At 28.2% G+C, this 12,364-nt stretch overlaps 12 non-coding genes and 5 pseudogenes across 12 annotated transcripts; all 17 read right to left on the bottom strand.

Annotated features, from left to right (window-relative positions):
- Nucleotides 1-2,425: 2,425 nt before the first annotated feature.
- Nucleotides 2,426-2,544, bottom strand: LOC147658704 (5S ribosomal RNA). Its single transcript, XR_015293235.1, has one exon. It is a non-coding gene; the product is annotated as a 5S ribosomal RNA (ribosomal RNA).
- A 152-nt stretch (nt 2,545-2,696) lies between these two features.
- Nucleotides 2,697-2,815, bottom strand: LOC147658703 (5S ribosomal RNA). Its single transcript, XR_015293233.1, has one exon. It is a non-coding gene; the product is annotated as a 5S ribosomal RNA (ribosomal RNA).
- A 152-nt stretch (nt 2,816-2,967) lies between these two features.
- Nucleotides 2,968-3,089, bottom strand: LOC147658702 (5S ribosomal RNA; annotated as a pseudogene).
- A 152-nt stretch (nt 3,090-3,241) lies between these two features.
- Nucleotides 3,242-3,360, bottom strand: LOC147658701 (5S ribosomal RNA). Its single transcript, XR_015293232.1, has one exon. It is a non-coding gene; the product is annotated as a 5S ribosomal RNA (ribosomal RNA).
- A 152-nt stretch (nt 3,361-3,512) lies between these two features.
- Nucleotides 3,513-3,634, bottom strand: LOC147658700 (5S ribosomal RNA; annotated as a pseudogene).
- Nucleotides 3,635-3,786: 152 nt separating this feature from the next.
- Nucleotides 3,787-3,905, bottom strand: LOC147658699 (5S ribosomal RNA). Its single transcript, XR_015293229.1, has one exon. It is a non-coding gene; the product is annotated as a 5S ribosomal RNA (ribosomal RNA).
- Nucleotides 3,906-4,058: 153 nt separating this feature from the next.
- On the bottom strand, nt 4,059-4,180 carry LOC147658698 (5S ribosomal RNA; annotated as a pseudogene).
- A 153-nt stretch (nt 4,181-4,333) lies between these two features.
- LOC147658697 (5S ribosomal RNA) lies at nt 4,334-4,452 on the bottom strand. The gene has a single exon (XR_015293225.1). It is a non-coding gene; the product is annotated as a 5S ribosomal RNA (ribosomal RNA).
- Nucleotides 4,453-4,604: 152 nt separating this feature from the next.
- On the bottom strand, nt 4,605-4,723 carry LOC147658696 (5S ribosomal RNA). Its single transcript, XR_015293223.1, has one exon. It is a non-coding gene; the product is annotated as a 5S ribosomal RNA (ribosomal RNA).
- A 152-nt stretch (nt 4,724-4,875) lies between these two features.
- Nucleotides 4,876-4,994, bottom strand: LOC147658695 (5S ribosomal RNA). The gene has a single exon (XR_015293222.1). It is a non-coding gene; the product is annotated as a 5S ribosomal RNA (ribosomal RNA).
- A 152-nt stretch (nt 4,995-5,146) lies between these two features.
- Nucleotides 5,147-5,265, bottom strand: LOC147658694 (5S ribosomal RNA). Its single transcript, XR_015293219.1, has one exon. It is a non-coding gene; the product is annotated as a 5S ribosomal RNA (ribosomal RNA).
- A 152-nt stretch (nt 5,266-5,417) lies between these two features.
- On the bottom strand, nt 5,418-5,536 carry LOC147658693 (5S ribosomal RNA). The gene has a single exon (XR_015293292.1). It is a non-coding gene; the product is annotated as a 5S ribosomal RNA (ribosomal RNA).
- A 149-nt stretch (nt 5,537-5,685) lies between these two features.
- On the bottom strand, nt 5,686-5,807 carry LOC147658692 (5S ribosomal RNA; annotated as a pseudogene).
- A 152-nt stretch (nt 5,808-5,959) lies between these two features.
- Nucleotides 5,960-6,078, bottom strand: LOC147658691 (5S ribosomal RNA). Its single transcript, XR_015293284.1, has one exon. It is a non-coding gene; the product is annotated as a 5S ribosomal RNA (ribosomal RNA).
- A 149-nt stretch (nt 6,079-6,227) lies between these two features.
- Nucleotides 6,228-6,349, bottom strand: LOC147658690 (5S ribosomal RNA; annotated as a pseudogene).
- Nucleotides 6,350-6,500: 151 nt separating this feature from the next.
- Nucleotides 6,501-6,619, bottom strand: LOC147658689 (5S ribosomal RNA). The gene has a single exon (XR_015293263.1). It is a non-coding gene; the product is annotated as a 5S ribosomal RNA (ribosomal RNA).
- Nucleotides 6,620-6,770: 151 nt separating this feature from the next.
- Nucleotides 6,771-6,889, bottom strand: LOC147658688 (5S ribosomal RNA). Its single transcript, XR_015293245.1, has one exon. It is a non-coding gene; the product is annotated as a 5S ribosomal RNA (ribosomal RNA).
- Between the last annotated feature and the right edge of the window lie 5,475 nt (nt 6,890-12,364).

Here is a 12,364-nt window from a genome sequence, read left to right as displayed (position 1 = left end):
GAAAAATTGTGCTAGCTCGAGTAGTCTAAACACTCGGCCACTGTATGCCATTTCTTTCGATCTCAAGGATCTTGATCTGTCCTAACGCCATTTCCTCATTGGAGGTCCAATAACTGATATAATCTATCCTGACATCATTGATGTCAAAGTAAGTCATCTAACTCGGTTTCAGCTATTGAAGGCAAGCCACCAGCAATTTTGGAAAAGATGGCAGCGTGATTATTTGCACCAATTCCAAAAACGGTCCAAATGGAAGGACCCAATACCGAAAATCTTTGGAGTGAACACGATGGCCGTGTTGAAAGAGGAGAACTTGCCACTGTTGCGATGGAGGTTGGACTGCATAGTAGGATGCATCCAGCACCAGATTGTATTGACACGGGTGATGTCAATACGAATCAGCATTGGCATTCTCATCAGGCTAGTGGCCAAGATCTGCATTCTACCTGTAGAAGACCCGGCGCTATCTCGTGAGCACCACGAATAACCGATTTCACGGATTCGCCTCCAGTAGCAGTGGAAGAATTGAACGAATGGTTTAAGGCGAACGGTATGTTCGCGAGCGTTTTCGCGGACAGTAAACAAAGAATCGTTCGAGAAGGTCTCCTTTCTGTTCCTACGACAGCGGGCCGTTGATAGATCTAAACAAAAAGCCATCAAAATTAACGGTAAATCATGTATCGACTTAGGCTTGTTACTATTAAAACACACGGAAAAATAGAGCCAGAATCAGCTCTTTGTTTAGGTCTCTTAGGAAAAACGCGTGTTTGTTATCATCCGGCTTGTGTATAAGACATCTGCTGGATATGGAATTTCCCCGATCTTGATCCACATTGCGATGTTATTGGTCACCAGCATGCTACTTAAAAGGCCAATTAGCCAAGAAGAGAGTCGATCTGAGACACTTTCTTCCTGGCTAATCATTAATATCGCACAAATCTTCGTAGTCATATGAGGGAAAAGTAGAAAACGTGCTCCGACCGTCGGATACGCTACTTAGAAATTTTTACGTTACAGCGGCTAGGACGATAACAAATTCATTTATTAATTAAAAAATTTATTTCTGAAGTCATGATTATTTTGCTAAATAATTTATTAAATTTAAGAATTTAATATTTTAGAGATATTTTAGAGATTTTAATGCATAGATATAACAAGAATTCATTATAAGGATCTCGAGCTTTAATTATTTTAATATTAATATCTAATATATATATTATAATATATTATAAATATTAATAATAAATTTGCTTTATAATGAGTATATCATTTTAACGCTATTAATTAAAATATATACACGAAAAATAAAATAAACTTTATTAATTCAACAAATGAAAATTGTCATAAGAATGTAAATTTCAATGTTTATAATCAATATAATTGAAAAATCATTTTTAAAATGAAAATTCGAACAACAAAATTATATATAAGATATATATTGCCTACATCATAAGTTTTGCCTCCAGACGATCAGTGATGAATTAGAAAATTGGAATTATTTCGATTATTTACTATATACACGTCCCGATTATGATGCTCACAACTTCGAAATCGAAGTACAAGAATGGCTCTCTAGCACTTTTCAAACTTCGATGAAGTAGTTTAGTAGAACTGATTAAGCGATTTAAATGGAAAATAAATATCAAGAATAAATCAAAATTTATATAATTGAGAAAAAATAACTTCCAAATTTTTTACAAAAATTGCATTCGTTTATTATCAATCTTTATGTTTCCAATATTCACAATTAATTATTTATAATTAATCTAATCTCAACTATGATTCATTACCACAACTATTAACCTTAAAAAATTACTTCTCATCACTATCTCTGTTTCCTTTTTTTCGAACATTCGTTATATCAGTTCTCGTTATAAATTGTAGATATATCGAATAGATTTCTATTCTTGATTATACTTACAAGTATACTTATATTATCATATATGACAGTTTTACGCAAATCGTATATACGAAATAAATCGATATTTAAATAAAATTTGTCTAAAAAAATAAACATCAACGGTTTTACTAAAAATGAGAGATGATATGTATATTGATAAAATTAAAAAATTTAAAAATCTGAAAATAATGTCCGAATATTTGATGAAAATTAATTCACAACGAAAAGATATGTGAGAAAAAAAAAGAAACCAACAACACACAGTGTTCCCAAGCGGTCACTCATCCAAGTACTACTAACCGTGCCCGACGTTGGTGCTTGACTTTGGTGATCGAACGAGAACCAGTAGTTCCTACGTGATATGGTCGTTGGCTCGAGAATCATTAGTTCTTTTCTTTAAATGCGTGTTATAAATATGATTTGAATACGATAAAATTAGAAATTTGTAAAGTTAAAAAATTATGTGCAAATTGATATTGATGTCCACACATACGGATAAAATACGTCGTAAGATAAAAAAAAAAAAACCAACAACACACGGTGTTCCCAAGCGGTCACCCATCCAAGTACTAACCGTGCCCGACGTAGCTTGACTTTGGTGATCGAACGAGAACCAGTAGTTCCTACGTGGTATGGTCGTTGGCTCGAGAATCATTAGTTTTTTTCTTTAAATGTGTGTTATAAATATGATTTGAATACGATAAAATTAGAAATTTGTAAACTTAAAAAATTATGTGCAAATTGATATTGATGTCCACACATACGGATAAAATACGTCGTAAGATAAAAAAAAAAAAACCAACAACACACGGTGTTCCCAAGCGGTCACCCATCCAAGTACTAACCGTGCCCGACGTAGCTTGACTTTGGTGATCGAACGAGAACCAGTAGTTCCTACGTGGTATGGTCGTTGGCTCGAGAATCATTAGTTCTTTTCTTTAAATGTGTGTTATAAATATGATTTGAATACGATAAAATTAGAAATTTGTAAAGTTAAAAAATTATGTGCAAATTGATATTGATGTCCACACATACGGATAAAATACGTCGTAAGATAAAAAAAAAAAAACCAACAACACACGGTGTTCCCAAGCGGCCACCCATCCAAGTACTACTAACCGTGCCCGACGTAGCTTGACTTTGGTGATCGAACGAGAACCAGTAGTTCCTACGTGGTATGGTCGTTGGCTCGAGAATCATTAGTTTTTTTCTTTAAATGTGTGTTATAAATATGATTTGAATACGATAAAATTAGAAATTTGTAAACTTAAAAAATTATGTGCAAATTGATATTGATGTCCACACATACGGATAAAATACGTCGTAAGATAAAAAAAAAAAAACCAACAACACACGGTGTTCCCAAGCGGTCACCCATCCAAGTACTAACCGTGCCCGACGTAGCTTGACTTTGGTGATCGAACGAGAACCAGTAGTTCCTACGTGGTATGGTCGTTGGCTCGAGAATCATTAGTTCTTTTCTTTAAATGTGTGTTATAAATATGATTTGAATACGATAAAATTAGAAATTTGTAAAGTTAAAAAATTATGTGCAAATTGATATTGATGTCCACACATACGGATAAAATACGTCGTAAGATAAAAAAAAAAAAACCAACAACACACGGTGTTCCCAAGCGGCCACCCATCCAAGTACTACTAACCGTGCCCGACGTAGCTTGACTTTGGTGATCGAACGAGAACCAGTAGTTCCTACGTGGTATGGTCGTTGGCTCGAGAATCATTAGTTCTTTTCTTTAAATGTGTGTTATAAATATGATTTGAATACGATAAAATTAGAAATTTGTAAACTTAAAAAATTATGTGCAAATTGATATTGATGTCCACACATACGGATAAAATACGTCGTAAGATAAAAAAAAAAAAACCAACAACACACGGTGTTCCCAAGCGGTCACCCATCCAAGTACTAACCGTGCCCGACGTAGCTTGACTTTGGTGATCGAACGAGAACCAGTAGTTCCTACGTGGTATGGTCGTTGGCTCGAGAATCATTAGTTCTTTTCTTTAAATGTGTGTTATAAATATGATTTGAATACGATAAAATTAGAAATTTGTAAAGTTAAAAAATTATGTGCAAATTGATATTGATGTCCACACATACGGATAAAATACGTCGTAAGATAAAAAAAAAAAAAACCAACAACACACGGTGTTCCCAAGCGGCCACCCATCCAAGTACTATTAACCGTGCCCGACGTAGCTTGACTTTGGTGATCGAACGAGAACCAGTAGTTCCTACGTGGTATGGTCGTTGGCTCGAGAATCATTAGTTTTTTTCTTTAAATGTGTGTTATAAATATGATTTGAATACGATAAAATTAGAAATTTGTAAAGTTAAAAAATTATGTGCAAATTGATATTGATGTCCACACATACGGATAAAATACGTCGTAAGATAAAAAAAAAAAAAACCAACAACACACGGTGTTCCCAAGCGGTCACCCATCCAAGTACTAACCGTGCCCGACGTAGCTTGACTTTGGTGATCGAACGAGAACCAGTAGTTCCTACGTGGTATGGTCGTTGGCTCGAGAATCATTAGTTCTTTTCTTTAAATGTGTGTTATAAATATGATTTGAATACGATAAAATTAGAAATTTGTAAACTTAAAAAATTATGTGCAAATTGATATTGATGTCCACACATACGGATAAAATACGTCGTAAGATAAAAAAAAAAAAACCAACAACACACGGTGTTCCCAAGCGGTCACCCATCCAAGTACTAACCGTGCCCGACGTAGCTTGACTTTGGTGATCGAACGAGAACCAGTAGTTCCTACGTGGTATGGTCGTTGGCTCGAGAATCATTAGTTCTTTTCTTTAAATGTGTGTTATAAATATGATTTGAATACGATAAAATTAGAAATTTGTAAAGTTAAAAAATTATGTGCAAATTGATATTGATGTCCACACATACGGATAAAATACGTCGTAAGATAAAAAAAAAAAAACCAACAACACACGGTGTTCCCAAGCGGTCACCCATCCAAGTACTAACCGTGCCCGACGTAGCTTGACTTTGGTGATCGAACGAGAACCAGTAGTTCCTACGTGGTATGGTCGTTGGCTCGAGAATCATTAGTTTTTTTCTTTAAATTTGTGTTATAAATATGATTTGAATACGATAAAATTAGAAATTTGTAAAGTTAAAAAATTATGTGCAAATTGATATTGATGTCCACACATACGGATAAAATACGTCGTAAGATAAAAAAAAAAAAACCAACAACACACGGTGTTCCCAAGCGGTCACCCATCCAAGTACTAACCGTGCCCGACGTAGCTTGACTTTGGTGATCGAACGAGAACCAGTAGTTCCTACGTGGTATGGTCGTTGGCTCGAGAATCATTAGTTCTTTTCTTTAAATGCGTGTTATAAATATGATTTGAATACGATAAAATTAGAAATTTGTAAAGTTAAAAAATTATGTGCAAATTGATATTGATGTCCACACATACGGATAAAATACGTCGTAAGATAAAAAAAAAAAAACCAACAACACACGGTGTTCCCAAGCGGTCACCCATCCAAGTACTAACCGTGCCCGACGTAGCTTGACTTTGGTGATCGAACGAGAACCAGTAGTTCCTACGTGGTATGGTCGTTGGCTCGAGAATCATTAGTTTTTTTCTTTAAATGTGTGTTATAAATATGATTTGAATACGATAAAATTAGAAATTTGTAAAGTTAAAAAATTATGTGCAAATTGATATTGATGTCCACACATACGGATATAATACGTCGTAAAATAAAAAAAAAACCAACAACACACAGTGTTCCCAAGCGGTCACCCATCCAAGTACTACTAACCGTGCCCGACGTAGCTTGACTTTGGTGATCGAACGAGAACCAGTAGTTCCTACGTGGTATGGTCGTTGGCTCGAGAATCATTAGTTCTTTTCTTTAAATGCGTGTTATAAATATGATTTGAATACGATAAAATTAGAAATTTGTAAAGTTAAAAAATTATGTGCAAATTGATATTGATGTCCACACATACGGATAAAATACGTCGTAAGATAAAAAAAAAAAAACCAACAACACACGGTGTTCCCAAGCGGTCACCCATCCAAGTACTAACCGTGCCCGACGTAGCTTGACTTTGGTGATCGAACGAGAACCAGTAGTTCCTACGTGGTATGGTCGTTGGCTCGAGAATCATTAGTTTTTTTCTTTAAATGTGTGTTATAAATATGATTTGAATACGATAAAATTAGAAATTTGTAAAGTTAAAAAATTATGTGCAAATTGATATTGATGTCCACACATACGGATATAATACGTCGTAAAATAAAAAAAAAACCAACAACACACAGTGTTCCCAAGCGGTCACCCATCCAAGTACTACTAACCGTGCCCGACGTAGCTTGACTTTGGTGATCGAACGAGAACCAGTAGTTCCTACGTGATATGGTCGTTGGCTCGAGAATCATTAGTTCTTTTCTTTAAATGCGTGTTATAAATATGATTTGAATACGATAAAATTAGAAATTTGTAAAGTTAAAAAATTATGTGCAAATTGATATTGATGTCCACACATACGGATAAAATACGTCGTAAGATAAAAAAAAAAAACCAACAACACACGGTGTTCCCAAGCGGTCACCCATCCAAGTACTAACCGTGCCCGACGTAGCTTGACTTTGGTGATCGAACGAGAACCAGTAGTTCCTACGTGGTATGGTCGTTGGCTCGAGAATCATTAGTTTTTTTCTTTAAATGTGTGTTATAAATATGATTTGAATACGATAAAATTAGAAATTTGTAAACTTAAAAAATTATGTGCAAATTGATATTGATGTCCACACATACGGATAAAATACGTCGTAAGATAAAAAAAAAAAACCAACAACACACGGTGTTCCCAAGCGGTCACCCATCCAAGTACTAACCGTGCCCGACGTAGCTTGACTTTGGTGATCGAACGAGAACCAGTAGTTCCTACGTGGTATGGTCGTTGGCTCGAGAAGCATTAGTTCTTTTCTTTAAATGCGTGTTATAAATATGATTTGAATACGATAAAATTAGAAATTTGTAAACTTAAAAAATTATGTGCAAATTGATATTGATGTCCACACATACCGATAGAATACGTTGTAAGATGAAAAAAAAAAAGAAATCAACAACACACGGTGTTCCCAAGCAGCACCCATCCAAGTACTAACCATGGCCGACGTAGCTTGACTTTGGCGATCGAACGAGAACCAGTATGGTCGTTGGCTCTAGAAATATTAGTTCGTTTTTCGGAATACGAAATGTAAAATTGATTTGAAAACGAAATATAAAATTGGTAATGATAATAAAATTGATAATGAAAGATCTACAAATAATCAGTCAAATATATTGATTAAGATAATATCATGCGATGTACGTATATATGTTTTTTTAGGAAACTCGTAAAAATTTATAAAATAAATGTAGAAAAATGCAATAAGATCTTGTTTCATAACAATAGAAAAATGAATCAAATAATACGAAACTTACAGGATAATTGAAAAAAATTAACTAAATCAATATCTTTTACACAAATTGCATTCTTTTACAATCGTAATGATAATGGGAAGATCTATAAATAATTAGTTAATTATTGCACCGATTTTAAATAATTATTCAGCATAATTTAACATAATATTTCTTCATTTACATAATTGCCAAATTTGAAATTATTTAACTTCTAATTTATTGTAAAATTTAATTTAAGTCTAAAAAACCAAGGTTAAAAAAATTTTTTTTTATATTGAATGATATACTTTATGTAAGTAAAGGTAGTATATTTAATGATAGTGCATATTACATTATATTCTATTAGATATTTAATCATACAGACAGCAAAATTTATAATTAATATCAGTTTGCAAGATCTCTTACATAATAGATGTCCAAAAATCAATAATGAAAATTATAAGAAAATATATAATATTATTTTATAATTATTTGAAATTAGCAAATATGTAATTAATTCCAATATTTCAGATATAAATAATTTGACCTTAAATTAGATCTTTTTTTCATCTCATTTGATATCACATCTCTTTTATCTATATAATTTTATCTTATCTAAATAAAAAATCTTGATTAATCTTGATTCAAATAATGAATTGCAATAATTAACTATTTCGAAGAACTAATGCGAATTTTCAAAATGGCATAAAGGTACTTAGGATGAAAATATAATTGGATGAAATAATTGAAGTTAAATAAAATTCTATTAAAAATTAAAAATAATTTAAATCTATTTTTATTATTAAGTTATAAACTTTTCAAATCTAGTATAAAATATTATAAATCATTTTTAATTTTTACAATACAATTATTTTTAATATTTCTATTTTTATCTTTAACAGTTTTAACTATGCACAATAAAAAAAAGATTTATACATTAATTAATTTTAACAAAAATGTTATCAAGCTTTATTTAATAACAATATTTCATTAAATAAATGTTTTATCAACATATATAATTTTACATAATAATTTATAAAAAAAATTGTGATATCTATATCTATTGTTAAAATATCAATATATATTTAAAAATATATAAATATAATAATAGAAATATATATATCATAACTATTTATATATTTTAATAATGTAAATTTTTATAAAATTAAATATAAAAAAACATAAAAACATAAAAAATTTATTTAAATTATTATATACTACATAAATTATTAATGTGAATAACAAAAATCTTAGCGAATAATGTGAGAAATAAAAAAGTACAAAAAATAATGAACATAATGATTAATTTGAATTATTCCTTTCATCACGAACAATTTAAAAATATTTGCAACAAATATTATCAAAGCTTAAATCATTTAATAGATTCACTAGTATTACATTTTTTTATTAATATGATCAATTTTTTTACTAATATAAAAATTATTTTTAAACTTTTTAATAAGTTTTCTTAAAATCAATTTTAAATTGTTTTTAATTAATGCAAAAATTAAAATATAAAATATTATGTTAACATTATGTTTGCTAATTTTTTATATCTTATATTATCCCATAAAGTTTTCGTATACTCATAATTATAAGAGATTTCATATATTCTATCTCTATCTTTTTATAATCTTTATTTTAAATTTTTGCATTTTTATGTTTTTAAAATACATTTACATACATTTTAAAATACATTTATGTAATGATTTACTTCAGTTATTATTAAAATATAGATTTTTATACGAAATAAAATTTTTATGAATAAGAAAAAGATTAGATATATTTGCTTTATTTTTCAAATATCAAATATGCTATATATTTTGGATTTTTTATGTTTTCTTGCGTTTATGCGTTTTATGTATATTTTATGTATATTTTCTTATGTTTAAATTTTGTATAAATGTATAAGTATTCGCAATCTTTATTATATTTTATTTCAAAATGATTTATTTACAAACTTTACATATTACTATTATAATAATATAATGAAAAAATTTGCGTTATTTATAAGATTATTTATTGCTTATATTTATATACTTATATTTACAATTCTTGTTTAAATTCTTCCCGAATTTTTTAATTATTTATAAGTTGAATATATGAGAACGAAAATATAAATTTGTTTCTTTAGTCCTTTGCTCAATTCGTAACCTTTGTTATTCTATAACCTTTTGTTGTTCTATGCGAATAGCTCTATCTTTCTTGTTCTGTGACTGTTACTTTTTCTCTCAGTAGTTGTTTAAAAATCATTGCTGTTCGGCGAATTGTCCTTCGATGAAAGTCTGCAAACATTTCGCTAAAGAAATGTTTTTCACTAAACTAAAATAAAGAATCTTTAAATGCGAAATTCAACTTCGCAGTAGTTCTTTTTCTCTTAGTGGGATTCGTTTTTATATATTTTTTCTTGACATCTCTCTTTTATAAAGGTTCGTTTATAAGATTTCTCTAGAATGTCATTTTTGATATCAACGTAACAACTTGCCTCAGTTATTCGTTGTATCATATTTCTTACAATTTATTTACAAAATATATATTTTAATATAATAAATATTTAAAACTATATACATATATGTATATATAAGAAGAAAAAATAATATGTAATAATAGATTTTATTAGACAGATTAAATATATTCTTAAAGATCATTGAATATAAATATTTACATAGAACATAGTAGAACAATTTATGTCAAAACACGTTCGATAAACATGTTCATCATATTCATATAATAGAACATTTTCTATTTATATAATAGAAATCCATCTAATTCTCCCATCAACTATGATTTTTTGTCTAATTAATTTAAGAAATTTATATTCCTTTAAAAAGATTTTATGAAGTATTTTTTCTAAAATACATAATAATATATTAAATATTATAAAGTTAAAAACAATTTTATATTAATTGTCTAATGTTTAATGAATTAATTTTTTATCATAAATACAATATACACTTTTAATTATATTTTATTATAAAGTTTATATAAGTGAAAAGATGTTCAGTAAATAATAAAAACTCAATTATAAAAACAAATTCAAAAACTATGTAAAATTCCATTTATAAATGGAATTTCAATGTAATATTCAATATGATTAATTATATATTTACGTTTCAAGAAATTGACAATGCACATTTTCAAGAAAATTATTTTGATTGAAGCTTTCGATTGATAGAAATTATCCAAATATATTGGAAAAAGAAATCCAAATATATTTGGAAAAAGATCGTTATTATTTCTAACATCAAACGAAACATTCGCGTTGCATATGTTTTAATTAATTATTATATGAATATTATTATGATGAATATTAAGAAATTTTATATTCAATATATAAAATTAAATATATTTTATATTTTTATATTTATAAATATTCTTATAAATAATTATAATTATTTTTATATTTAATTTTTTTTTTATATTTTTATAATTATAAAATTATTATATATATTCGAAGTTTAATATTAAAAAAGATAATAAATATTAATAATTACTAATTAGTAAAATCATATTATAAATCATCCCAACAGTTTATTTTAAATTTAAAAACATGCTTCTGATCAAAATTTTGAAAAAATTTATCACTAAAATGTGTCATTATTTTATTCGATTATCTTATATTAATAATATGAAAACATTTCAAACAATGATTCTATACATTCTATATGTATTTGCTTACGTGTAAAAAAAAAACAGTACATGTTAAATCTTTCAAATTCATTTTTTTATTTGAACATTTTCGCTACAAATAATATTATTGACATAATTCAATATAAAATTATTCACTCTGTACAATGTTTTTATAATATTCATATAATACATACTTATATGTATATTATTATTTTTATTATTGAAATAAATCTGTGATACGCAGTATATACACACTACATTTCCATAAAACCAATGACAACTTCATCTTGTACATCCATGAAAATTCTACCTTTGTATTCAGAATTATTATATTTTTCTTGTTATCGCGGGTAGGAGCAAATTACTGAGATGTTCAGAGAAATGATTTCATATTTACAAACGACGAGGGAAGAATATTTCATGAGATTGATATAAATATTATATCTTGTTAAAAGTTCATTGTGTGCGTAAGCGCAAGCCTCGTATCATAAGCCATCAAAATAGCAAGACGATGAAGAAAGTACGAGCATACAAAGCTTCTCAAGAAGAGAAGTGCTTTATGTTAAGCGGAAGATTGCACGTCTGCTAAAGCTGCTCGAGCAAGTGCTGGACAATTTGTATCGTACATTATTTACAGATTACACGTATTCGTATTATTCGACAATAATAGTAAGAGAGACTGGAATCAAAAGTAACACAGGTTGAAAGTAATATTGTAAATAATTCAAAATCTATTATAATTATTGTTGCATCTTATATACATCTTATATATATATTTATATATATGTATATAAGATGCAAAATTGAAAAGTTATTTGGAAAACTAATATATCTATCAAAATTATATTTCAATCAAAGATCAAATAGAATTATTAATTTTTCCTAACAATATATAATTATATTCTAATAATTAATATTATTGCATTTATTATCCTATTTATATCTTAAATATAAACATTTCAATATTTAGATGTATTTATATTCTATAAATGTTTGAAAACTTTGTTCGAGTTTAATTTTATTACACTAGATTTTATTACAAATTCTATTAAAATATTTATATTTATAATTTTTATTAAATTATACGATACAGTATAATACAAGCTAATAAACAATGGGATAATAAATATATTATTTGTCCTAGTATATATATATATCCATATATATATATATATATATATATATATATATATATATATATATATATATATCCATGATAATGCATGCAGTATGAGTTTAAGAATAGTGTTTCTTGTGAAAATATACTATCTTGTGATATGAACTTCATGTCTTTATGATATGAACATTATCTTTTTTAAAATTTTCTTTGTGATATATGTACATGTAAGAAAACTTTTTCGGTCA

Source organism: Apis florea, unplaced genomic scaffold (assembly GCF_048593485.1).
Source record: "Apis florea isolate Af1SG1 unplaced genomic scaffold, ASM4859348v1 contig_1789_pilon, whole genome shotgun sequence".
Lineage (NCBI taxonomy): Eukaryota > Metazoa > Arthropoda > Insecta > Hymenoptera > Apidae > Apis > Apis florea.
This window is presented reverse-complemented; position numbering and strand designations above follow the sequence as displayed.